This window comes from Labrus mixtus, chromosome 4 (genome assembly GCF_963584025.1).
Source record: "Labrus mixtus chromosome 4, fLabMix1.1, whole genome shotgun sequence".
In the NCBI taxonomy this organism is placed as follows: Eukaryota; Metazoa; Chordata; class Actinopteri; order Labriformes; family Labridae; genus Labrus; species Labrus mixtus.
In genome coordinates this window covers 27489556-27514028 of record NC_083615.1, presented here as the reverse complement: position 1 = coordinate 27514028, position 24473 = coordinate 27489556, and the positions used below count along the sequence as shown (strand labels likewise).

The window sequence follows — 24473 nt, the reverse complement described above, 5'->3', positions numbered from 1 at the left end:
CCTGGCCACCGAGCTCTGAAGACTAATCCCAGTGTTTTATGAGCGAGGAGCGTCGGGTTGTCTGTTGAGTTCAGTGCACAAGCTGGGAGGCACCACAGAGCGTTTAAGACGCGATACATCAGCCCGGAGAGAGAGAGCGAGAGGGAGAGAGAGAGAGAGAGAGAGAGAGAGAGAGAGAGAGAGAAAAAAAGGAAAAGATAAACATGTTTCCTGAAAGATTGAAGATAACAAAGAGAAGAAAGTGCAGAAAAAAGAAAGAACAAGAAGAGGCATATTAATCACTGTAAAGGTGCACAGTAGCATGCTCGATTGTGCAATCTGGCATGTGTTTGTGTGTGATCAGGGTTAGTGTGTGTGTGTGTGTGTGTGTGTGTGTGTGTGTGTGGGGGGCTTGCTGATTAAACACAGAGGTTATGTCCTTTCAAGCTAAACACAACCTGTTCAATGTTTGCCTCCTTTAACCAGCTAATGTTCCTGCAGGACTGACTGAGGAAGTGTCATATTCACACGTATGGTAAACACATGCAGTGTGTCCGACTATCTGAGCTGAGAGACTGTTTTTTTGTTTGTTTTTTTATCAGCATAACTCACGTCAGCCCTTTAAACACTGCAGGGAAAACACCTCCACACAGTCTTCCATTCCAGCCAGAATGTACAGTACAGCATATACCATCAAACAGATGACGTGCTGTTAAACAAAGGCGGCGTTGTTGTCTAAAGGTGAAGGAGGCTCTGTGCGTTCAGCCGGCTTACAGCTCCACAGACGGGACAACCCAAAGCACATTGCGTCTTATTAAAGCTCCACATCTCATCCTTACTGCCTCTGTTCTGTCCTTGTAGCCGGAGAAAGGGAATTTCATACACTCCCACCCATCTGTAGCTCTATACACGAAGGCATTTCAATACACACACGCACCAGCTTCAACGTTCATGCAACGATGAAGCGGAGTTGCACAAACCATTTGCTTGCAGAGCACTTTCACATCTCACACAAGTGGAGAGTAAATAACGCTCACATGAAAGTCTATCACTCATTTCCTGTATGTTTTTCCATCACAGGCTTGAACACCCCCAACTAGAAAATCAAGGCTCAGCACACTGAGTACAGACATGTTACACAAATCCATTAACACGCAGCCCTGGATCCTGCTCAAGCTGCTTTCAGCACACAAATAAACTACGCACATGAAAGTCTCCTCTAAGGCATTCAACATCAGTGACTACAATAAAACGTCCTTGCATCTTGATGCAACTGTTTACAAAATGTGTTCTTCCTCCGTGTTCGTGTTGTAATGAATGAAAGGCGTAAACATGCATCATTTCATGTTAAATCTAAATAGAGTCTCTGGTATCGCCATAGCAACCAAGTCTCTCGTTCCTAAAATCGTCCGTTTGCCTCTGAAGGTGCAACACCTGAACTCGTGCGGGGCTGTTTTGATCTGCCTGCCTGCCTGCCTCGACCGACAGCTGTGCACTTTAGGGACAGGGAGGGCCCTTGAGCCATGCTCTCATCTCGCTGCTATTGTTTGCCCAGGTGGGCCAGGATGCCCTGTCTTTTGCCTCCCTCCCCCACCCTTCCCTCTCTCTCACTCTCACTCTCTTCCTCTGTCTCCCTCGCTTCTCTCTCTGTCTTTGTTCCTCGGGGGACCTGTGGTCCAACTGAAGCTCTCGGTTACACAAAGAAACCAAATTGGCTTTCATCTGCAGCCTGTTAGCGGCTGTGTGCGTTGTGCACTCGTGCTCCCTTCTCAGCGCAGAAGAAAGTATAGATTTTTTACCCATGACACTGTTATTATTATTGGCTTTGAGTCATCGCTCTGACAACTCCACAGTAGGTTTCTCGTTTCTTATTAGAGTCTTTGGCATGACTTTGCTGTGAGGAGTTCTCTTTAAAGTTTGCTCCCGTCTTTCTGGCTGTGAAGCAGGTTGAAGGTGCAGAAACAGGAGGCTGTTGAGAAACCTCTTAGGAGTCCGTTCGGTGAAAAGGTGTTTGACAGAACACACTTACAGGCTGCAGGAGCACAACCCCCCCCCCCCCCCCCCCCCCCAAGTCATGTAACCCATTTTCCTGGTGTCCCAATAGTGACGATAAGGCTTAAAGTAAAACACAAAGATTCAGTGTTTAGGTGCATTCATTCACCACTAAGATTGCATGTGTTTGAAAAAGTGAGGGGAAGAAAGAGATGGCCCATTAGGCATACACAGAGTTTCTGGTCGTGTACTCAGCACTCTTCAGGGCACCGAGAGGAACAGCTGAGAAAACAGCAGGGAACTTTCATTAGTGCTCCCTGCCCCTTGTCCCTCGTTTCCCCTCTTTGCTTCTTTTTACATCTTTCCATCCTCCGTCATCCTCCCTATAACCCCCCCCCCCCCCCTCTCCTCCTGCATTTATCCATCCCTCCTTTCCCCTCTCTCTGCTTCCTTTATCCCGACCTCTGCCCCCTTACACAAATCTGCCTGGCATTTCAATCATCACTTCCAGAAGTGACAGAGGATCACAAAGCCTGATCCCTCTCTGCTGTCCATAAGGACATATAGGTTGGATATATGCACCGGTAACGGGTTTCTCCATAGGCGAAAAGGTGTCTGAGCACGAGCTTTACCTCAACATGTGTCGCTACATTCAGCCGGATTCAGTCGGATGCATTGAAAGTCAAGGAGGGAAAGAATATCAAGATGATCTGTTCTGATTTTTGAATATGTGCATTTTGTTTGGAACACTGATGTTGAAAAAGTATTAAAAATAGGCGCTGTTGATTTATTTTTGGACAGCAAAAAGGCGTTGAAGGGATACTTTTGGTTCCTGCAGGTGTGTGTGTAAAATGCTAACTGGTGTCCTGCAGTCATATAACTGAACCCATGAGCATCACACACCTTTACATGCACACTTAAGTCGAGCTACGGTTACAGCTCGATCAGACTTTTTATTTGGACTAGTGTCCTTGTCCCAGTATAGAAGCACCGAGGGTGAATCGATTTATTTACGAGAGTGCGACCTTCTCTGCTATGGTAGGTGGCTAAACGCCTCCTCTCAGCGAGTTACTATCGGACCTTCTTCTGGTTGACCTTGCTAACAAGTTAGCACGTTAGCGGGCTGTTAGTCGAACGGTGAAAACATGGATAACTTCACAGCTCTGTACATTTCCTACCTGCTCTATATTTTACTTTTGGTTCAAATGCGATGCATGCAATCTCTATAGCTTATCGTGATATCTGAAGCTAACAATGTCACTGCTATGCTACATATTCATGCTGTTTGACTTTCGGGTTAAAGTTTGGTGCAGGGACTTTGGAGCAATGCCTAGTGCAGTTTGAGTCAGGTTGGGCACGCTTTACTGCATGGAGAGTTTTAATGGACTGCTTGTACTTCTTCCTCAGTCTTCTCTTTGAATCGTCAATGCAAAATGCAGCTCAAATCAATCATAACTACAGCATCTGTTCTACAGAAAATGCCAGCGTCAGTTAAAAAAGGCCCTCTGTTTGTTTGTTTGTTTGTCCCTCCGTCTGTCTGTCTGTTTTGTTTGCCGTTTCTTCACGGCAGCCGAGGGGGAAAGGGAGGAGAATGGATGACTAAGTGCAGAGAATCATAAATGAGTTGAGGGGAGCGTTGGTGCATTGGAGAGGCTCAGTATGATAGCACCAGCTATACCTGTCACACTGTCTCCTCTTTGTTATCAGCCCCCCTGAAATAATGCTTTCTCTTTCTCCTTCACGAGCTCCACCGAGTCTTGATTTATGAAAAGAAGCCATTTTGTGGGGCTAATTGCATAAAGCCTACCGCTGCAGCATCGGAGGACAAATCACAACAGCTCTTTTAAGATGTACTGCTCAAAGCTGAAGCTAGGACTCTGGACCAGAGCAAGTAATCAGTCACCAGTGTGGAGCCTGTGCACAACAGATGATGACCGTCTGTCTGCTCTCACCACATGAGCCCCGCTTTTCAAGGCTTATTTTATATCAGGTCTGCCGGAGCAGACCAGTAAGAATATAGAGGATTTAAAGAGTATTTCTGCCTGAAACTAGAAGCAAACTGTATCTGTTGAAACTAACTCCAAGTGAGGAGAGCAGCATGCTCCAGCACACCTCCCTCCTCCGTCCTCGTTGTGAAGCTGGGAGTGAGGAGTGCTATTTGCATTACAAGGTTCCTGTGGAGCAGAATAAAACACAGGCAGAGCTGTGAGCAAAACGAAACACTCTCAGGGTGGCCCTGCGCTAATTGCGACCGGGGTACATTTACTGATTATAGTTAAGTGGACCAAAATGGTCCCCTGCACTCTGTTGCATTGACCCATCCCCTCCCTTGGTGGATGTGGTCAATAGAAGGCCTATTGAGATGCCTTTCCTCTGAGGGAAGAAAACAGGGTCCAATCATGCCCGTCTCCTTATTCCATCTCTGGAAACACTCGGGGGTAAAGGAGAGCGCTGGTTTTTAAATCAGGGTTTATAACAAGGTGCACAATAGAGCGGGGACAGCAGGAGCAGCAGGGTGCCGTATTTCATAACTGAGAAGCCATGGTGAAATAAATGTTGAATCAAAATACAAAAATACAAATTGGATCTGCAGAGGCTAAAGTGTTTTCCTCAAGTGTGAACAATGACAGGAAAAGATTCAACCTATTCTTGTTCTCGAGGCTGTGGGGCTTTTTGTGAGTGCACGTGCAGCTCGTGAATATTCATGACGCCTGCAACAACATGCAAGTGTGGTCAAATGGAAATTAATGGAATGCAAAGTGAAATGTAAATGTAGATGCAAGAGGAGGGAAATTAAATCCTTTTGCTAAAGAGAGCCATGAAGGTTGCTGGTGTAGATGGGACCGGGTCAGTGTTTTTGTATTCCCTCCCTTCCTGGTTGCCTGCGCCTCAAGGCCCTGCAGCGGGAGAGCGGGCCGGGCCGGGGGTGATATAACAAGACACTGGATCACACAGGCTTTGATCTCCCCTCTGGGTTTTTCAGAGTCTATGGGATAGAGTTTGGGCTCTACTGATGAGGAGGTGGAGATCTCACACCCCCTCTAGTGCCGGTTTGAAAGCAGGTCTCCCTCTTTTGTTAAAAATCTGTAGCATGTCTGTCTCATACGTATTTTCTTGGAAGTTCTGATGTTTCACAAGCAAATGCAAACATGCTTATTCTCAAACACTGTATGTCCCCCTGATGAAGTCATTTCCTTTAAAGTGTTTTCCTCAGAGGGGGTTTGAGTCTTCCAGCAGGTCTAGTGTTTTACATAACCCCAACACAGTGATGTAATTCCCCCCCCCCCCCCCCCCCCCCCCCCCCCCCCCCGAATGCTGGTGTCAGACACACTGGGCCGTGTCCTTTTAGCCGTTCAGTCTGCCCTTGTGTCATAATCTTTCTCCTGAATGGCTCAATCCCGCAACTATTTATGTAATTAACTGATGTCACTGCTCTGGATCGCTCGCAAACACAGTATCACTGCAGCCCTGATTTCCCTAAAAGTAACGAATCCTCGCGGGCCTGTGGTCTATTAAGGCTGTTATTCACATGGCTTTCGGTTATATGAGGGGGAATGTTAAGAAAAGTCAGAAAATAACAAGCCCCATTACATAAACATGGGGAAGTAATTGGGGTAGAAAAAAGTTTCTTTTATTATAGGAGCTAGTGAAATTACTACATGCCAATTAGAGAGTGAGTGTTTTATGAGTTTGGCTTGCTGACGTAGGGGGATCTTTATGTGTGTGTGCATGTGTGCAGAGAGCGAGAATGGGGTAAGCCTTGTGTGACTAATAAAACACAACGTGTGCTTTTTGAGCACAAACACTAACAAGAGCAAACAGGCTCTGCTTTATATAAAAAAAAAATACTCCCATCAAAGCTGGGGTTGCTTTTTTATTTGTGTACATGGCTGCCTGTTTGCACTTCTGTATGCACATCTGTGTGTACAAGCACAAACAAACATCCAACTGTGCTGGATGATTAGGTTTCCAGGGCATGGTCAGTGACTCGTAAGAGTTCATGCATCCATACAGTGAGAGGAGGCATTTCTGGCAAGCAAGCAGAGCTGACCTAATAAGAGTCAGACAGACAGACAGACAGACTTGCAGAAAGACAGACTGGCAGTCTCACATTTTGCAGACAAATGGACTGTGCAGACAGATCGAGGGCAGGGTCTGGCTGCAGGGAGAGACTGGCCCTTTGAATGAGCATTTAGGTTAGACAGACTGGGTGATCGTGTCAGCCTCTGCCCCTGCCCTCGGACATAGATCACACACAGAACCAGCCATCCAGGACTCATCGCGTTGCTCAAGGCCCAGTGTCGGCCCTCCCGACGGGGGCAGGGACTCGTCCTCCCTCCCACTGAAGAAACAAGCTCCAAGGACGTCTCCTGAAGTTTCCATGGTTGCATATCTCATCTCCATCCAGCCTTGTTTGTTTCGCCTGCAACATGCTCGGCTGCACAGACCCACATTAACAAAGTGCTCCCAGACTTAACCCTTAGGTGGCCAGCCAGACGGCCTAACTAACACACATTTGCACGGCAGAGACGCGCCGCGCCGTTTGTTTCCGCGCTCTCATTTCATCGCTGCCGTGACATTTAGGCAAAACATGTGATGGGAAATGAGCTCGGTTTGCGTTTCCTGCATCCGTGTTCCACGCCTGATGATAATGAGGGGGAAAAGGGCCAGAGGAGGGGGGGGTGGGGTCAGTATGCTAATGGTGGGTGTACATTTTGATGCCTCACTTCCAGCATGGAGAGGTTTTGGAGAGACGGGCTATCATTCTCCTCCTCCCTTCCCCTCATTATCCCCCCGTGTGTCTCTCTCCGTCTCTGTCCTCCCCCATCCCCTGCTTTTTCTACTTTCATCCCTCCGCGTGCCCTTCACTATCATCTCTCCTCCATCTCTCCCTCTGCTCCATCTCCCTCCTGGTGCCCCTCTCCACTCCCATCCACCCATCAACACCCCCCCCCCCCCCCCCCAAACGCCTCCTTCCCAGAATATGAGATACATTTGTTTTCCTCTGCCAGGCTGCGAGAGTGGGACGCGTGGCGTGCAAAGTGCTGATGTGTTGCTTTCTGGGTAATTATAACATCCCTCGGTCTCCAAGAAAACTCTAAACTAATGTTTAATTTGCCTCTGTGCTCAAAGGAAAGCCCTCCTTTGTTATTGCTGTGGCAATTAGCTGCAGCCAAGGCCCAGGCATTTCCTGTGATTGTTGTGATTTGCATAGAGAGCGAATCAGAGAGACTATCTAGACCCTATGCCTCTCTTCTCTCAGCGCCATTACAGCCACCCACTCCTCCCTTTCCTACCTCCATCGCTCTCTTTCCCCTCCCTCTATCTGATTGGCTGATTGACAGAAGAGGAATTGACTAACTGGAGGGCACAACACTATGAATATGTTTATTTTATTTACCAAGGCGTAAGTGTCAGCGGGTTACATGTATCCTCCCTGCACAGTCCCCGATGGTCATCCTCCAGTTTCAGCCAATAACCTCTAATTAACCGCCTGTTCGTAACCTAGCTGCCGGCGTTCCACTGAGGCCGCCTCTAATGGAAGTTGTTAATTGAAGGTATAAACATACTGTCTGCAGATGAAGATGTCACAGTGCTTATATGTGCATCCCGGACACACACACACTGCAGTGTTTTGGTCTGTGTGTCGTTAATGAGATTATCAATCAATGAAGGTAACATCTAGATGTCGGTGGACGCGTCCTGAGAGGAAACTATTAACCAGCATTTCTGCCTCATGGTGATTTTTGCATCTTCATCTCCGACCAGATTTTAAAAAACGGATATTAAATCTCATGTTTTATGTAAGCTCTGTTACCGTTCCCGATGAATCACAAAGGGCACACTCTGCTTTATTAGCAGTCATGGCATATTTGTCATCACTGAGTACTTTTGAATCTCTGGACTTTAATGTGTCAAAACCTTAATAAACACTTACACAGGAGCTGATTTCCACAGAGGCCTACCTTCGCAGCTTTAGTTTCATTAGAGTACCTGAATGAATTTGCATTGCCTTATCAGCACCTGCCTCCATTTCTACGCTCTCTATAATAGTACCACTGTGTGATATGATATCCACATTTCCTCTGCTGCTTCTCGCTTATGCTCTCATCAGATTATTAGAACTGGTATTTTCCCATTTGTGGGTTTTAGTGCTGAGAGCTATGGCTGTTTCGTTGAGGGAAATGGAGAACGAGAGAGCAGAGAGAGGAGGAATGGGGGAGGCAGAGAGCTAAGGGTGAGATAGAAGGTAAGCTGCAGGGTGCTGTTAAACCTGAGGAGGGGCTAATCCACGAGACGGCACTCTTTGCTCGTCTGCTCTGGACTGGTGTGGCATTGGACAGCGAGTGGCACATCCGCTGCCCCCGTGCAGCAGACAGATATAACCTCCTGATCTATATTTCAAAGCTGAGAGTAGAGAGGAATTCAGTAATGAGCTCCCATCTTCCTTTTTTGGTAGAGGAAGACTCTCTTTGTGGAACTAATTGAAAGTGGCATGTGGAGCGCCGGGGAGCTCTTTGGGGGCTGCGCCTCGTTTCAAGGGATGTGGAGAGATAAGCCTGCATGCCGCCGTGGCTTTTGTGTCACAGGTCTGAAATAAACAGGGTTTTTTTTTAGAGCCGAGTGATGCACTTTAGGGCTGCGATTGTGTGTGTGTGTGTGTGTGTGGGGGGGGGGGGGGGTTGTGTGTGTTTTGTGTGTTTTTGTCTACAGCAACCTGTGTCCGTTGCTGTAATTACACCCCCACACACACTTCACACTCTCCTCCTCTCCACCTCTTAATAAATCGAGTTTTCTGTGTCAGCTCATCAGAGATAGGTTGTGTTGTGTTGTGTTGTGTTGTTTGTGTGTGTGTGTGTGTGTGTGGGGGGGGGGGGGGTTGCTCGTGTGTGTACAGGTTTATGCAGACATGTGTAAGTTACTTTGGCTCTCTGAGGCGCTGCTGGAGGAGCAGCTCTGATGGGAGATGGTTTTTTTCCTCTTACAGATATGGAAATGGACCGAGACACGAGCAGTTAGACTGATATACTGTGTGGCATTTACTGAAATGCTGAAATAGCGCCTGGCCTTAACTATTTGCACACACACACACACACACACACACACACACACACACACAGCAATGACCATTTAACACCCACATCTGCATGCACACGCACACTCATAGACACCTATCACCAGCTGGGGTTATTTCCTTTCTTTCAGTTGTGAGAACCTCTGGAACATGAAGGCTCCTTCCTGACTTTTGTTTCTGCACATTCCTGAGTTGTTAAAGCTGTGAGACTGTTCACACACGCTGCGCTGTAAGACTTGCTAACTGTTGTACAAAAGTTTGTTCTCGCGCTGATATTTAATCAGACCTGACTCAGCTTTCAGTCAGCTCCTTTCTCACTTTTTGATTGATGGTTCGGTAAACGATAGCACCTCCCTCTTAATGTCACTGCTGAGGTGTTGCGAGGAGACACTGATGGAGAGAAGCTTCGCATGTTCCCCCTCTTACGATCCCACCGGGGTCTTGTTTCAGTCGGGCTTCCTCAACTTGTCTCATACCTTTTATTTATTGCATTACAAGATCCGTGTCATATATCGACTGCTCTTGCTGTTTGCTGGCGACCAGATAGTGTCACAGTCACAGATTAGATATTTGACTGTGTAGCGTGTTTGCTGACATGCCTTTTCACCTCCGTCGACATGACACACCTTAAAAAGACACCGTTGCCACAAGAGGACTACACAGTATATTCTATAACAGCAGAACTCAGAAAAACATACTTAGCATTCCCGCGGCTCAATCTCATCTAATTGCACTGTTGTCGCGGCCGCATCCATTTCTGTCTGACCTCATCATGTAAACTGTGAATGAGCCAATTTCTCCTCAGGAACAATTTGGGACAACGAAGCCGAGGTGACAGAAGGATGTGTTCTATTTTTAGAGGGTGTGTAGACGGTGAGTAGAAGAGGAAGAGACGGGGAGGATTGTGCTGGTAAAAGCAGAGCCGGGGATGCAGGGAACAGCCGAGCTCAGTGCCCAGCTGTGAAGCCGCCCCTGGGGCTTTGGTGAGGCTGAGGAATGTGGGCTGATGTGAGTCTGGGTTTGGACTGGAGATAACAAAGGCCCCGGGCATGCAGCTGTGAGTGCTGATGTCTGGGAGGAGGGTGTGTGCACGTCCGTACCCATGTGTTGGAGAAAACGAAAAGAAGACACAAGGAGAGTTTTCTGTTTTTGCATGACAGCTTTTGGGCATGTTTGTGTTTATACAGGCGATGTTGTTGTTTGCAGCCCTCTAAAGGCCACAGCTGAGGCCCCCCCCCCCCCCCCCCCCCCCCCCCCCCCCCCCCCGTCCCAGGGAGAGGAACGACATTCGGACTCATTTCCTGTTTGAGGGTTCGGGGCACGCTCTTTCTCGTCTCGCTCAGCAGAGACGTCTGGAATGTGAGACGGAACCAGATTACAACGAGCTCGCTCCCTCAAGGATTGGTCGGTTCGCCCGTCAGCTGAGCGCAGCTTTTGTCCAGAGCGAGCCTGTCAGGGCGCAGATGACAGCTATCTTTTGTTCTGGAGATTTCCTGTCCTGTCCTGGGCAGAGGGTCGGTTAAAGTGCACAGAGGAGTCAGCGCAACCCCCCCCCCCCCCTCCTCTTTTTTCCCGCCACTCCAATCCCCACTGGTCACATTTCCCACCCAACAACCAATTACATAGGGCCTTCTGTGTCGGGATGAAGTGATATGATTGGCTGTGTCGGGGGTGTCTGGGAGGTCAGCGCTGTGTTCATTTCACACCGTGTCCTTTTGGACTCTCTCCAGCTGAACCCTTGGCGCGCTCTCGCACACACACAGCAGAAGAAGAAGAACATTTGAAACACAGGAAGAAACGGAGGAAAGAGTTAGACAAATAGACGAGAAAGAGAGAATTCCTCCGTACACAGCCTTCAGTGCGATATGATTCCTTGCCTTGAAAACCCGTAAATGTGTCATGTTTAGCACTGCTTTAAAATTCACATCGAGTCCAGCCGGCTCCCCCAGTGCTGCTGCTGCCCGGCACAGTTTCTGCTTGTACTGTAAAACAGTCACAACAAAAAGCAAAATGTTCAGAGCCAGAATGCCTTTGTAGTGTGTGTGTGTGTGTGTGTGTTCAGTTAGAGAGGACGGTCTTCCCTCTAGGCAAGGTGCGCAGAGACGGGCAAACACCTGGTGGAGGAAGGCAACCATCAGTTACAGGGCTGTCACAGGACATGCAGATCAGTCAGGAATGTGGTGTGTGTTCTCTTGGAGAGAAAAAAAAAATCTCAGCGTCCATAAAAGATCTGAACGATCTCGTCTGTCATTAGAGGGAACGGTCTCCGAGCTCAGGTGGTGCTATCACTATCTCTTCACACTTTATCATTTGGCTTGTAAACATGACCTTTCTCCCCCTGTCTCTATCTCTTTTTATAGGCTTTACACCTGAGGGGGGGGGGGGGGGGGGATCCTATAGGCGATCACGTTTTAGGGCAATCTGAACCAGCCAGTCACCACGGAGACACACAGCGCTCAGCTCCTCGTTCATTACGTCTCACGTTTTCATTCATGTGTTTGGCCGGATGTGTTTCACTGGAGTGAGATCAACTAATACACAGATCATGTGAAAGCACAGCATGGCTCTTGTTGCCGATTGTTATGGGCACATTGGACTATTAAATTATATTTTACAGGCATAATGAGTAATTGGATTTTGACTGGAAAAAACAGACTACAGATTATTTGATCCTGAAAAAACAACATCAGCTCTGATTCTTTCAGAGACGCTTTGATTTCTATTTTTCACTCCTTGACTGAATGAAGTATAAAGCAACTTCTGGGTTATAAAACCTTCACTGTGGCTTGTTTTTATCCATTTTATAATCCACAACATGCTCCTTTGCACAGGGATTTTTTTTAGGCGTTACCAAAAGTTAGAGTCATGAAGCAAAGTCAAACTACAGTCAAAATGTTTTTCATCCTCTTTATTTAAGCAGCTGTGTCCAATGTGGTGCTCCCTGTGGACAGAGGGGGACATCTTTTCTCTTCACTGATCCTGACCTGTGCTTGTCTGCGAAGAAGGGTTGAAACAAAACCAGAATTTTAAGACTTCAATATGATACTAGTAGAAATCAAACGATATATCAGCACCTGTTTTCATACCACGGCATCAAAATTGGAAGTCTAAAGCACCCAATAAACGGTAATTTCTTGTTTTAAATGACCAGATTTGGCTGGCAAACTCATGCACACTGTGTTTATTGCACATTGCCAATGTCATTTTATGCAAATTAGACAGCTCTCTCTCTCTCTCTCTCTCTCTCTCTCTCTCTCTCCCCCCCCCTCTCTCTCTCTCTCTCTCTCTCTCTTTTGCTCGCAGTAGCTTTTGGTTACAAATTTGACTGAAGATTGTTATTTCTTTTTAGAAAGCTTTAGTACTTTTGGATGCCATCGATCATCAGAATAATAGAGATTGCGTCATTTGAAAACATGTGATGTCATCCATGTCGACATCCTTATTAGATAGAAAGTGTGTCTGATAGTCCAGTCGGTCATATAGAAGTGTCAGTAGTACATTGAGATGCTTTTTCAGCCAGTTAGAAACGTATGGTGTTTTCAATAGAACTCATAAATGAATGTAAGCGGCCCCCCTCTGTGCGTTGAGGGTGGACATCCAATGTGATAAATACATCAGCCTCATGTTGTTCAAATTACATTTAAGATAGAATCAAACCTGTCTGCCTCCTCCTCCTCCAGTTAGGTCACAGCAGCAGGAATAACAGCGTCATTTTGTCCATTATAATTGAATCTTCAAGTATGGCTACAAGAAAGGGTAATGCCGTATTGATCGTTGCTCTATAGTAATTGTTTTCCCTCCGCATACAATGTACGGCATATGAAATGCTGAGCATGCCTTCATTGTTTGCCATGGCGGGGATGGGGGAAAATTATCACTCTGTTTATGAGTGAGGGGAGAAAAAAAAAACAGTGCAGGGGTATTGTCATTGAGAGGTGATTAACTGTGACTATACTCACAAATGACTGCAGGCCACTGTTGCTCGGCCAAATTAATTACCTGTCACTGTGACTGATTGTTTTTGAAGACACCTCCTATTATTACTGCCTGCTCTGGAAAAAAGAGCTCTTTATGGAAAGCGCCATGTTGTGGAGCCATAAACACGTGAATTATACATGGGGTAAATTATATATGTGGAGGGGTTCTACCTCATACCTGGCCCAGATAGTTTCCTATCAGATTTACGTTTGATTCATTATTCAAATCAACTACTTGAAAACGTTTTATTGTTACATTCTTATTTTGATTTCAAGTCTTCTTTTTTTATTTTTTTTAAGATTTATTTTTGTGCCTTTATTGGAGAGATAGGACAGTGGATAGAGTCAGAAATCAGGGAGAGAGAGAGTAGGGATTGAAATGCGGGAAAGGAGCCACAGATCGGATTCAAACCCGGGCCGCCCGCTTGGAGGACAACAGCCTCCATACATGCGCCGCATGATCCAACCACTGCACCACCAGCGCCCCGATTTCTTCTAATGTGACTTAAATATGAGGAAGGAAACACCTGCCCCCCTCTGACATCGCTTGTTACCGAAAACCGACCCTCACATGACAAATCGTCGCTATAATTTACAAGTCCATAAACTCACCGCACGCAACACGATCTGTCTCCCTTTCTCTGTCTGAGCAGGCTTCTTATGAGGCTATGAGAAGGGAATGGCCTATTTGTTCAAATTCCTCCCTAAAGCCTCAATAATCCTGCTGTTGTTTCTCGATGCGATGACATTTCTAATTCTTGTCAGGGAAGAATGCAGCGTGACAACAAGCTACGTTTAAGAGTGTCTGAAGGCACAGCGGGCAGGCGGCACGCTGGGGGCAGATGAAGGGACAGTGAGGGTGAGGAGGGAGACTCAGGATCGGCAGAGGCTTCACCTTTCCCTGAAGGACATCCTGAAGGATGCGGGAGTGTGTGTGTGTTTTTTCTTTCATATGATTCATATGTGATAGCTGTCATGCATGCATCATGTTAATGTGACGGAGGGTCTGTCATTGTGTTGGATTAAGATCTGACCACATCTGTGTGACAGTTCTGATCAGTCTCTGTCAGTCTGTCTGTAATTAACCATGAGCCTGCTGCACTCCAGGGACTCCCTGAAACACACACACACACACACACACACATGCAGCACAAAGACGATCGTTGCACTGCACACACAGACAGACACACACACTGAGGGAAGCAGAGAAACAGGCAGGCAGAAAGAGAGAAGGAGAAAGCCCCGGGAATGATATCCAGGAGAGTCTCCGCCTTGTGTTTAGTTTCAGAGAGAGATGGGGAGCTGCTCTATAGGACCTGTGTGAGCTGTAGTTACAGCTCTCCGTGGCCCTGTAGCTCATCGGGGAGGCGGGCGCAGCCTTGGGCACCGAGAATTCATGTCACATACAGCAGAATTTGATTAGGCAGGAGATGGTATTACTGCCCGACCGGGTGGGAGGAAGGAAGACGGTAGTCAAACAAGGGATACTGATAGATAGAGAGAGGGAGGGATGATGGGGGGATGGGTAGAGGTTTGGAAATGTAGCGCATGTACTGTATGTCAGAGTATGCTGGGGTGGGGGGGGGACAGGTAGGGGGGGGGGGGGGGTTCAGTCTGCTTGCAAATGTCTCCCCCATGTGCTCTTTCACTTTCCTCCAGAAATGAGGAACCAGTGGACCAGAGCAGCATTTAGGATTGAAACTGTGTATGTGCATGTGTGTGTGTTTCGTGTGTGTGTGTGTGTGTGCGTGTATTGAATGGCAGGGGGACCTGTGTCATTAGAACGATAGGATGGTGGCCCCGTGGCTTCAAGCTATATGTTCTCAGGCGCCGCATTTTAAATGGATTTTTTTCAGCGTCTGTTGTTTTACCACATATATACAGTTTGTACGCCTACTAGCAAACCGCATTGACCGTCCCCCCTTTTTCTCCCCCCCCCCCCCCCCCCACCCCCCCCCCACACACACACACACATCACCTAAGCTCTGTCTTAGTCAACTTTAAATCAACAGAATGGGACATGTTGGTGCAGGGCAATGCAATTTCTGGCCCGAGACAATATCGGACTTAAAGCAACTGCTGGAGGAAAGTAGATAATGAAACGACAATAATGCCCATCAACCAGACAGCAGAAGATTCACACAAATTCAGAGAGATGGAGATGGACAGACACTCAGTCAAGCAAGCGGATGAGATAGTGATTGGTTTTGCCAGCAGTTAACATAACTGTCATGCAGGGCTTTTTCAACTGGAAGTTTCTGGAAAGTATATTTTACATGATATTCAGTGTATTTTTTCAGCTCTGGCTCTGGATTACCCGGTTGTGGCTTTCTGCTGTTCTGGACCGATTGGACCTAAGGATAAAGTTTGAAGTCTTGCTTCTTGAATCCCACATGAACTCCTAATAAAACTCCTAATAAGTGATCAGGGTTTCGTCTCAGACACAATCTCGTGTTCCTGACTGCCCGCCTGCGCCCGTCTGCAGCGCGTGTCTCACTGCCCGTCATGCTGCTCTCCTGTCTGTTCCAGTGAACGTCTCAGCCGCGGTGACGGGCTTGTGAGCTGGTTTAGCCGGTTGACTGAGTGACTATGTGTTTCAATGTGTTATCGTCTGTCTGCCTTTAGTTTAGGCTTTGCCCCCTTCCTAGCAGGCTGTGTGTGTGACCCACATCTTTCCTCCGGGTCTGTTGACTGAGGAGAGGAGTGACTAACGGGGGTATGAGGAAGCGGTGGCATCAGTCAGGACATTTGAGTCTTTCTAAGGAACTCTCTATGTGTGATGTTATTTTAAATAACCCATATTTATATTGATAATTAAAGAGTTCTATAAAATGAGATTTTTGTGGAGACTCCAGTCAGTCAGAGGAGAGCTGTGCATGCCCCGAGGGTTGGGTCAGTGTCTGGTCGCTTGCTGGTAGACTGGCCTAATACTGTCTGACTGTCGCTCCTCTTTCCTAATAGGGCTGAAGAGACACGAGGCTCCACGTCTGCATCCCCTACATGTTCTCTCCAGGCTGTCTGCAGATGGAGCGTCCCTGTATGACAGATACCCATCACTTAGCCATCGCAAATCCATGACGGCACTATTGTCCCTTGACAGCAGAGTCAGCCCCTAACCCAACATTTTGAAATGTTGCCAATGTGTTTATGCAATTTAGACATTGTGCAGGACTTTGTTTGCAATTTTCCTAAATTAGAAACAAGAAATTACCTAACATAGGGTGCCTATGACTTCTATGTTTGTTGCCATGGTATCGAAACAGATATCATTAAAGTTTGATAACTAAGTTTACAAATCTGGTATCATGGCAACCTTTTTGTGTAGGTGGATGGATTTTAATCAGGCGGGTATACATCTCCCATTGTTGTGCAGACCTCATCTTCTCCATCTTTCCCTGCCTCCCCTCCTCTCTGTCGCTTCTTCCTCACCTCGACCTCCACCCAGTTGAAAGCGCTCTGTCCCTTTGACCCCGCACCAGGCGGAGGGAGGGAGGGGGTTGGGAGTGTCGAGGGCAGCTCAGGGAGCTGGGGAGCGCCCGCTGGTTTCAGGTGGAAATAAGATGTATTACTTATAGGGTCAGCTGCATGCTGGAGAATAATAATAACCGCCACAAGAGGTAATTACCAATCAGGAACGATGAAGCTCTGAGTAGTTGCTAAAGGAACAACTGAGCCGCCGCTGTAGCTGCGCTCATTGTTTGGCGTTTGTAGTTGTTAGCGTTGCTAATGGAAGCTGTGCGAGCAGAGGGAGAAGAAAGAGAGCGAGCGAGTAGAAAAAGACACTCCACTTCTCTCCAAAGGGGGGGGGAGAACGTCTCCATAGCAGCTAATGTTTTGCCAGGCCACTAAAATATGTGTTTCATGTTCTATGTTGCCTAATAGGAAATCTGATATGTTATCTAACAGAACCATTTGTGAAACAGCGTGTGTGTTAAGACACAGGGTCATGCCATGTGAGAAAATGTGACACATCCTGTGTGCTAATATTGACCGTGCCATGCTGTGACGACAGATCTCCATGTTTCATTTGAGCCTTGATAACAGCAGTGGCTGAAAAAAGAAAGGAGTAGTTAAATGTGCAACGTCGAGACTTGGAAAGGGAACAGGGACAACCTTTGAAGTATTTATTTTTGTCTATGTTCGCCCTCAGTAACAATTATCTCCTATTTGACACCGCTGCGCTAACCTCTTCTGGAGGTGCTGAATAAAAGCACAGCTGACTCCTAATGTTTTACATTATGATGCAATTGAGGCACTGTATTCACAACTTCTGTTAAAGTAGGACTGATAATAAGCATCTGCAGGTTTTCCTGAGTCTTTTAGCTGTCCCGTGCTTTTTCAGGCTAATTCTTCTGATTGTGATCCCTCCCTCTTTATAAAACATCCCCTCATCTCATTCCATCTGTATGCTGTCTTGGCCTCTCCAGAATCACAGGAATTGCTTTTACTTCCACAGTTAAAGCTGGCAGCTTCGTCAGCTCTTTCACTGTGCCCTTTTTTTCCTGAGAGACAGAGAGAGAGAGAGGGAGGCCTGTTTTCAGGACCTTGAACACCAGGAATGTCGTCCATGCTTTGGGAGTTAGACAACATTTCTGAAGGACCCTGTGAAACAGTATGCCTTGTCCAGATACCCCCCCCCCCCCCCACACTCCCTTCACAACCCTGACCCACCTGGAACACACAGTTTCTTCATTTGAATGCCATCTGCAGTCGCTGCTTACATAAATGTGCATTTACATGAGCACTGCTACGCCTCTCTTGTGCACCATGCTGCAATTTTTGATTTGATGCGAGGTATATGCATGTGTGTGTGTGTGTGTGCGCGCTTGTTCCTGTGAGCCACAGGTGCACGGTAGGGGATGTAACTCCTGCACATTGATTTCACAGTCAGCGACCACCGTGCAATATATCTAGAAAAGTGTTTCTCTATGGTGCATCTTCAAAGAGGCTGTGGAGGAACCTTTGAGGGCATGAATATGTAGATGAATACCCCCGGGGGGGAGGCAGGGAGTCATTCACCGCACCCACCCGAGCCTTTTACATTAAGGCGAGGGCAGAGCGTGGGATGGAGAGAAGGGAAGAGGCAAAGAGAGGAGGAAATGGAAAGAAGAGAAGGAGATATAGGGGAGAAAAGTTAATGGCACGCTCTTTTCTCTAGAAGTGCTTTTTCCTGTTAGCTCTGGACAGCCATCTCTCCCCCACCAAGCACTATGTCACAGTTCCCAGTTTAAGATCTTATTTACCAGTATAGATGCCGTGTGTTACTTATAACTGCATTCATGTCTTTGAATAAAACATAGTCACACAGGCTATGATAAAGCCTTTGAGATGGAAAGAAAAGAGATCAAATCCATTACCACAGAGAGACTGACCAGTGTGTGTGTGTGTGTGTATGTGTGTGTGTGTGTGTGTGAGAGAGCTGTGTGTTATATGTGTGTAAATGCTGCAGAGTTCCAGGGATCCATCAGTCTCCCGTCTGGAGCCAAGCTAAGGGAAGGTCAGCCTGATGGATACATCCTGACATGCACACAGCCTGTGATGTCAGCTGTGTGTGTGTCGGTGCGAGTGTGCCTCGGTGTGTGTTTGTGTGTGTGTGTGTGTGTGTGTGTGTGTGTGTGTGTGTGTGTGTGTGTGTGTGTGGGCTGGCAGGCACGGTTCAACAGAGCAGAGGGCGGACAGGCAAGCAGGGAGGGAGCGCTAGCCTGGCCTCGGCGCCCTACTTTGAGGGGTTGGAAGGGGGTTTAGCTGGCAGCGGGGATGCAAGGAGGGGGGGTGGTTGGTGAGGCAGGGTGAGGTGTTGGGGTTGGCTTGGCTGGCAGAAGGGGGGGCCTGAGGTGAAGGGGTGTGCTGGGGTGGCAGAAGAAAGGCTCCATTCATGATTCGTGCCATCTCGGGCTCCCGAGGGGACTGGGGCTCATCAATGACCGGGCCAGCTGGGAGGATGTCAGCATGCAGACTCCCTCTCTCTCTCTCTCTCTCACTCTCTCTCTCTCTCTCTCCCGCCCACTCCTTCTCTTTCTTTTGTCAGGGGCCAGTGCTGTCAGAGCCTCTAGCCTGAACACTGAGGCCTCTCATGCAGTTTTTCTCCCCTTTGAGATCCGCAGAAAGCCTCTGGGCTCGTCGGTGGTTCGCACACCGCCTGTGCTGCATGTGACATCTACGGTTAGCAGCGAGAAGCCTTGCACCACCCTCCGAGAGGTTCTGACTGTGGTAGCCATGCCAACTGGAGATGAGCAAGGTGGGGTGCAGTTTAAAGGGCGCTCTGATTGTGTATCCAAGGACCTCTGTTCTGGAGACTGCCAGCTGACAAGAGTGAAGCTTTTTGTCACACTTGATAAAAGGATGTGGTCACCTGGATTTCCTCTAGCGCCATCATCAGGCTGACATGTGTATTTTAAATGACAACAATTGTAAACGCTTCAGGATTAATGTTAAAACCTTTGGAAAGCCTTCAACTTTTCATAAACTTGTATCATTAGCTCAAATGTTTTTTTTAAGTTCTGGGGAATCATGTTCATGCATCCTGATAACATTAACATGCTAAATATCAAAAAGGTATCCTCACCATTTTGAACATATTCTTACCTGTCTGAGATGCTTGCGTGACTTTTTTCTCAGTCTTGTTCTGTGTCGGTGCAAAAACGTATATTCACACACATAAGGCTTGTGTAACCCTATGATGTCATTCTCCTGGTGTCCCGTTTTGTTTTTTCTTAACACCTTCCAGATTCTGTTAGAAAGGGCAAACCCACAAAAGTGACACTTGCAACCTGGCTGATTGCCGTGCTTACCTGCAACAGACATACACTGTGGTGTCCTGTTTAGCATCTTAAACTGAAGTTCTCCTGTTTGCACGGGTTGTCGATCTCATTTGCTCTTCTACCTCAGGAAGGAAAAGAGCAAAGGTGCGTGTGCTGTTTATCACTGCCGGTGAAAGGCCTGCAGCTGCAGCAGCAGTGGGGCGCTTTGCATGTCACAGAAGTGGCAGATTTGCATTTGTGGTTTTATATCATGAGCAACCTGCTTACTCTCCTCCTTCCTTGCTTCCGTCTCTCTGTCTCTCTCTCTCTCTCTCTCGGTGGAGGAGCCATGAGAACAGGCTAAGTAGAGCACTGGAGCATAACCCAGGAAGGTTCAGGCTAAAATGGATCCAAGCATAACATCAACACCAGAAAATCTCTCCAACATGCACAGGGACAAAGTCCTGGAGGCACACATCTGTACACATCTGTACACATTTGCATATAAATTGTCCTAAACTGAAGACCCAGTGCTTCAAAGGCTTCAATTAAATCTTTTTTTGTTTAGCCACCTTTCTTTAATAATGTTGAATGCTGCTCTATTTTAGCCCCATCTGAGGTTGAAAACAGTTTTTTGTTTTGCATGTTTCAGCTGTATATTACAAACTGCAATGACATGATTGTTGGTGATTGTTGCTTGTTGTTGGAGAGTCACTAAGTTCAGTTTGTGGTAAAAAAAAAAAAAAAAAAAAAGGGGGGGAAAGTTGAAGGTCCTGCATGTGTACTCTGCAGTCACAGTGATCTGAAGGATCTTCTGATGAAAGGGTTTCCTGCGGCTTTCATCTCCACAATGTGTTTTGATGGGGAGAATTTCCTCGCAGCTGAGTAAAAAAAAAACTCAGAAAAACAGCAACATGTTGTGAGAACAGACTTCACTCATTGCAGCGTGCAGTGACTGAGACAGACTTTTGGTTTCTCAAAGTCAAATTGAGTGTTTAGGAGAACTCATACACATGCAAATAAGACGGGTTCAAGTTCTGTGTTATTGTGCAGAGATGTGTGAGATGACAAACACGTGACGGGCTGCGCTACAGTGTATTGGTTTCAGAAGTAAGTATTATTAGTGTTCGAGTACTCAAAATTGGTCTTGGTCTCAAGACCGCACTCAAGACCACTTTTTGAAGGTCTTGGTGTTATGGTCTTAGTGAGTGACGCCCCCTGCACACAAGATGATGATTTTTCAGTGATATTTATGGTCTTGGTCTTGTCTCTGTCTCGATCCCTAAATGTCTTGGTCTTGTTTAGGTCTTGGAGCACTCTGGTCTCAGGTATGTCTTGGTCTCGGTTATTGTGGTCTTGACTACAACACTAGTTAATATCCTAGAAATGTCTAAGAGCAAACATTACAGTAAGGACTACAGACATCTGCCTGCATGTATAGTTTGATAAAAAGAGCTGAAGGTACAAATGATTGTTTTTGAATACAACTCCATGTGCTCAGTGAATTGTGAAACTCCATTTTCTAAAAAGTTTGGACGGTTTGAAGGATTTAAATCAAAACAGAATGTGATTTACAAAACCCTGATGGCCCAAACTTGATAGAAAAATAACTGAACAACATTTTAAATGTCCAACTGAGGAATGTTGTTGTTTTTGGATGTGCCCTTTTGGATTTTGATGCCAATTACATGTTTCAAATAAGCTAGGACAGGGTCCTTTGTACCGCTCTGTTGCATCACTTTTCTTTGAACAACACTTCACGAGTGTTTTGGAAAGCGAGCAGACACGTTTCTGTCATTTGATTGTGTAATGTTTCACCCTTCTTGCTTAATATAGGCTTCTAGCTGTTCAACAGTGTGTCATTCGTCTTATTTCACTGAAAAAGAAGTGGTCTACTCTCAGCATATGTTGCTCCTAAACCTGTAAATATGGTTCAGCATTACTGAATATGCAGGTTAGCCAGGTGCACTAATGCACCGCTACACCATTATGAACCTCTCCCTATGTTGACTTCAGCTCCTTTAGGATCCTCTTTTTAGACCCACTTATGTCACTTACTTGTTGCCAGTTAACCTTGTTAACGGTGAGATGTTCCAGCAGGTGTTTTATTTAGGAATTTCATCACTTTTCCAGTCTTTTATCGCCCCTGTCACTACTTTGAAAAAGTGAGTTTTTAGGAGCTTTTGTCTAGAAAGTGTAAAAGTGATTTCAATTCAGATTCTGCAAAAGTTCAAACTGACCTTGTCTCCAAAGAAATATTGGATGTTGTACCATGTCCAGATAGTGGTTTTGCATTGTCTCGCTGAAATAAGAAGGCCTTCCCTGAAAAAGAAGGGCTCTATACTCTCTACCTGTAAATATGGTTCAGCTTTACTGGAGCCTTCACAAATGTGCACTAATGTACCTTCACACCATCACGAATGCTGGTTTTTGGACTGAGAGCTGATAACAAGCTGGATGGTCCCTCTCCTCTTTAGCCAGAAAACCTCTCCCTATGTTGACTTCAGCTCCTTTAGGATCCTCTTTTTAGACCCACTTATGTCACTATAAGCTGTTCCTTAAGTTCGATTGTTGCATTTTCTGATGAAGGTTAAAAAGGACACAAAATCGACCCGGCGCCCCTCCTTTTCATTTTGACTGTGATGCTCAGTGCATTTTAGATGGTGCATGTATCTGTCCACATGTGTACACAGCTGTTTACGCTCCCTCTCTCTCTAATGTCCTCAGTGAAACTCTGCAGCTTTTCTAACAGGCTAACCATGCTGACCTGCGTCCTCATCATGTCCATCTCTTTCTCTCGCCTTCCTTCATCAGAGCTCGACGTTCCCTCTGCTATCGTCCCTCGCAGGCTCCTTTATGTCCCTGGCAGCCCCCTTGACAGACATCTCGGCTCATTGTGTGTGAAGGTGTCTTTGTATTGCTGTGTAATGGTGCCCTGAGATACTGTTGCCAGAGTGTTTGTCTGGGTGTCTGTTCCCCTGCTGCCCCTGAGACCCCAATATCCACCGCCTGTGAGCGGAGTTCTTCACTGAGCGATGATGTGCTTCTCCCACTCACTTGCTCTATTTGCATCTCTGCTATTTCTCTTTTTCTGTAGTTTCTCATCATCTATGCTCCCGACGCCTTTCTATATTAGACATAGCTGATAATACAGTCAACCGCGTGTGCCCTCCTTTCACTTTGCATTTTCATCAGCGTGCTGTGAGTAGAGGGCAGGGGGCTACAGTGAGAATTATGCTTTTACTGTAAGTACGTGAGGTATGTTCAGTTCTCCTCAAAAACCCCTTAGCTGCCCCTTCAGCTCTCACCTATCACCCCACTGCAGGCCGATAAAGTCCTATAGTGCTCCCCCCCCCCCCCACATGCTGTTTTTCCACATTCTCTGTTTCCCTGGTTCCTACGGTTCCAGCAGGACCGATTCCAGACCCCCCCCCCCCCCCCCCCCCCCCCCCGTCTCCCTCTCTCTGCGACCAAAACCTTGCCAGAGCCCACTCAGGCTTAGAAGAAGGGTGGGGGAGTCCTAGCCTAGTTACCATGGTTACGGCAATCAGCATTATGAACTCCATGCTTTGAATGAGAAACTTTCCAGCCCTTAAGCTCCTGCAGCATGCTGTTAACATGTTATTAATAGATGTATGGAGAGGGGTTCAGTTGCTGTTCAAGAAGTTTATTTGGAGATTGTATCGGACTTCTACGCATCAGAAACTGCAGCTTGTTTTCTTGTTTTTCTACAAATGATAGATATTTGTTTAAACTACCTCTGATATGAACACTTTCCATATTAATATGTGCATTTGACAGTGTCAGGAAGAAGTATGAATGTATATGTATAGGCCTACTTAAAGCCTGGTTGGAGCTCAGTGCATGCTCTACAGAACATCTATGTTCTTCTTGTTTTTATGGGGTAACATGTCAGCCTGTGTGCTAGGAGACTCGGCATACATACTCCTCCTTCTGTGCACAATCTCTGTCAATCTGAAATGGAGCCCTGTGATTGGTGCTCTTGCAGGGTTATCAATCAGTTACAGGATCTTCAAGGTGGCACAGTGAAAAGTCATATTTGAAAAAAGGCTTTTTAAAGGCCACATTAAGTGGTCAGCCTGCAGACATTGCCCAATTATTGCATGGTCTGTCTTTGGATGGAGTTGTGGAAAATATGCTCCTCTGTGTGTTTTCTTATTTTATTGCATTGGCTTTGGGAAAGTTAAACAATATCAATACCTGTTTCGACACCACAGCAACTAAAATAGAATCCCTAAGCACCCCATATTGGGCTATTACTTGTTCTTAATGACCAAAATTGCAGGAAAAATTCCTTCGCGCTGTAAAAGATGCACAAACGTGTTGGCAACATTTCAGTGTGAACATATTTGTAGAATTGAAGAAAGTGTCTCCTCCTCTGCTCTCAACTTTTACATCTTTATGAGACACCAGATGGATTAGAGAAACATTAGTGTTTGCAGACCCGTTACTTGAACGGATCACCGCTGCTCTCTCTCCGTTTGTGTTTAAAATATCTGTATCTTTTTTAAAGCTTTGGTACTTTTTAATACTATGGATCATTTAGGAAATCACTTTAAAACTTGTTGTATCCAAAAGTATCAATGAATGGAACATTTAAACAGCCTTAGTGGACGGACTCCTGCTATAGTGAAGCTCTCTGTTAATGGGGGGTCGGTCAGTCCTCCCTGTCCCGTCTGAGCACGTGCA

At 46.5% G+C, this 24473-nt stretch overlaps 1 protein-coding gene across 6 annotated transcripts in view; it reads left to right on the top strand.

The window, feature by feature from the left end:
* The window catches only part of hipk2 (homeodomain interacting protein kinase 2), a 78932-nt gene that overhangs the window by 29476 nt on the left and 24983 nt on the right, over positions 1 to 24473 (top strand). The window lies entirely within an intron of this gene.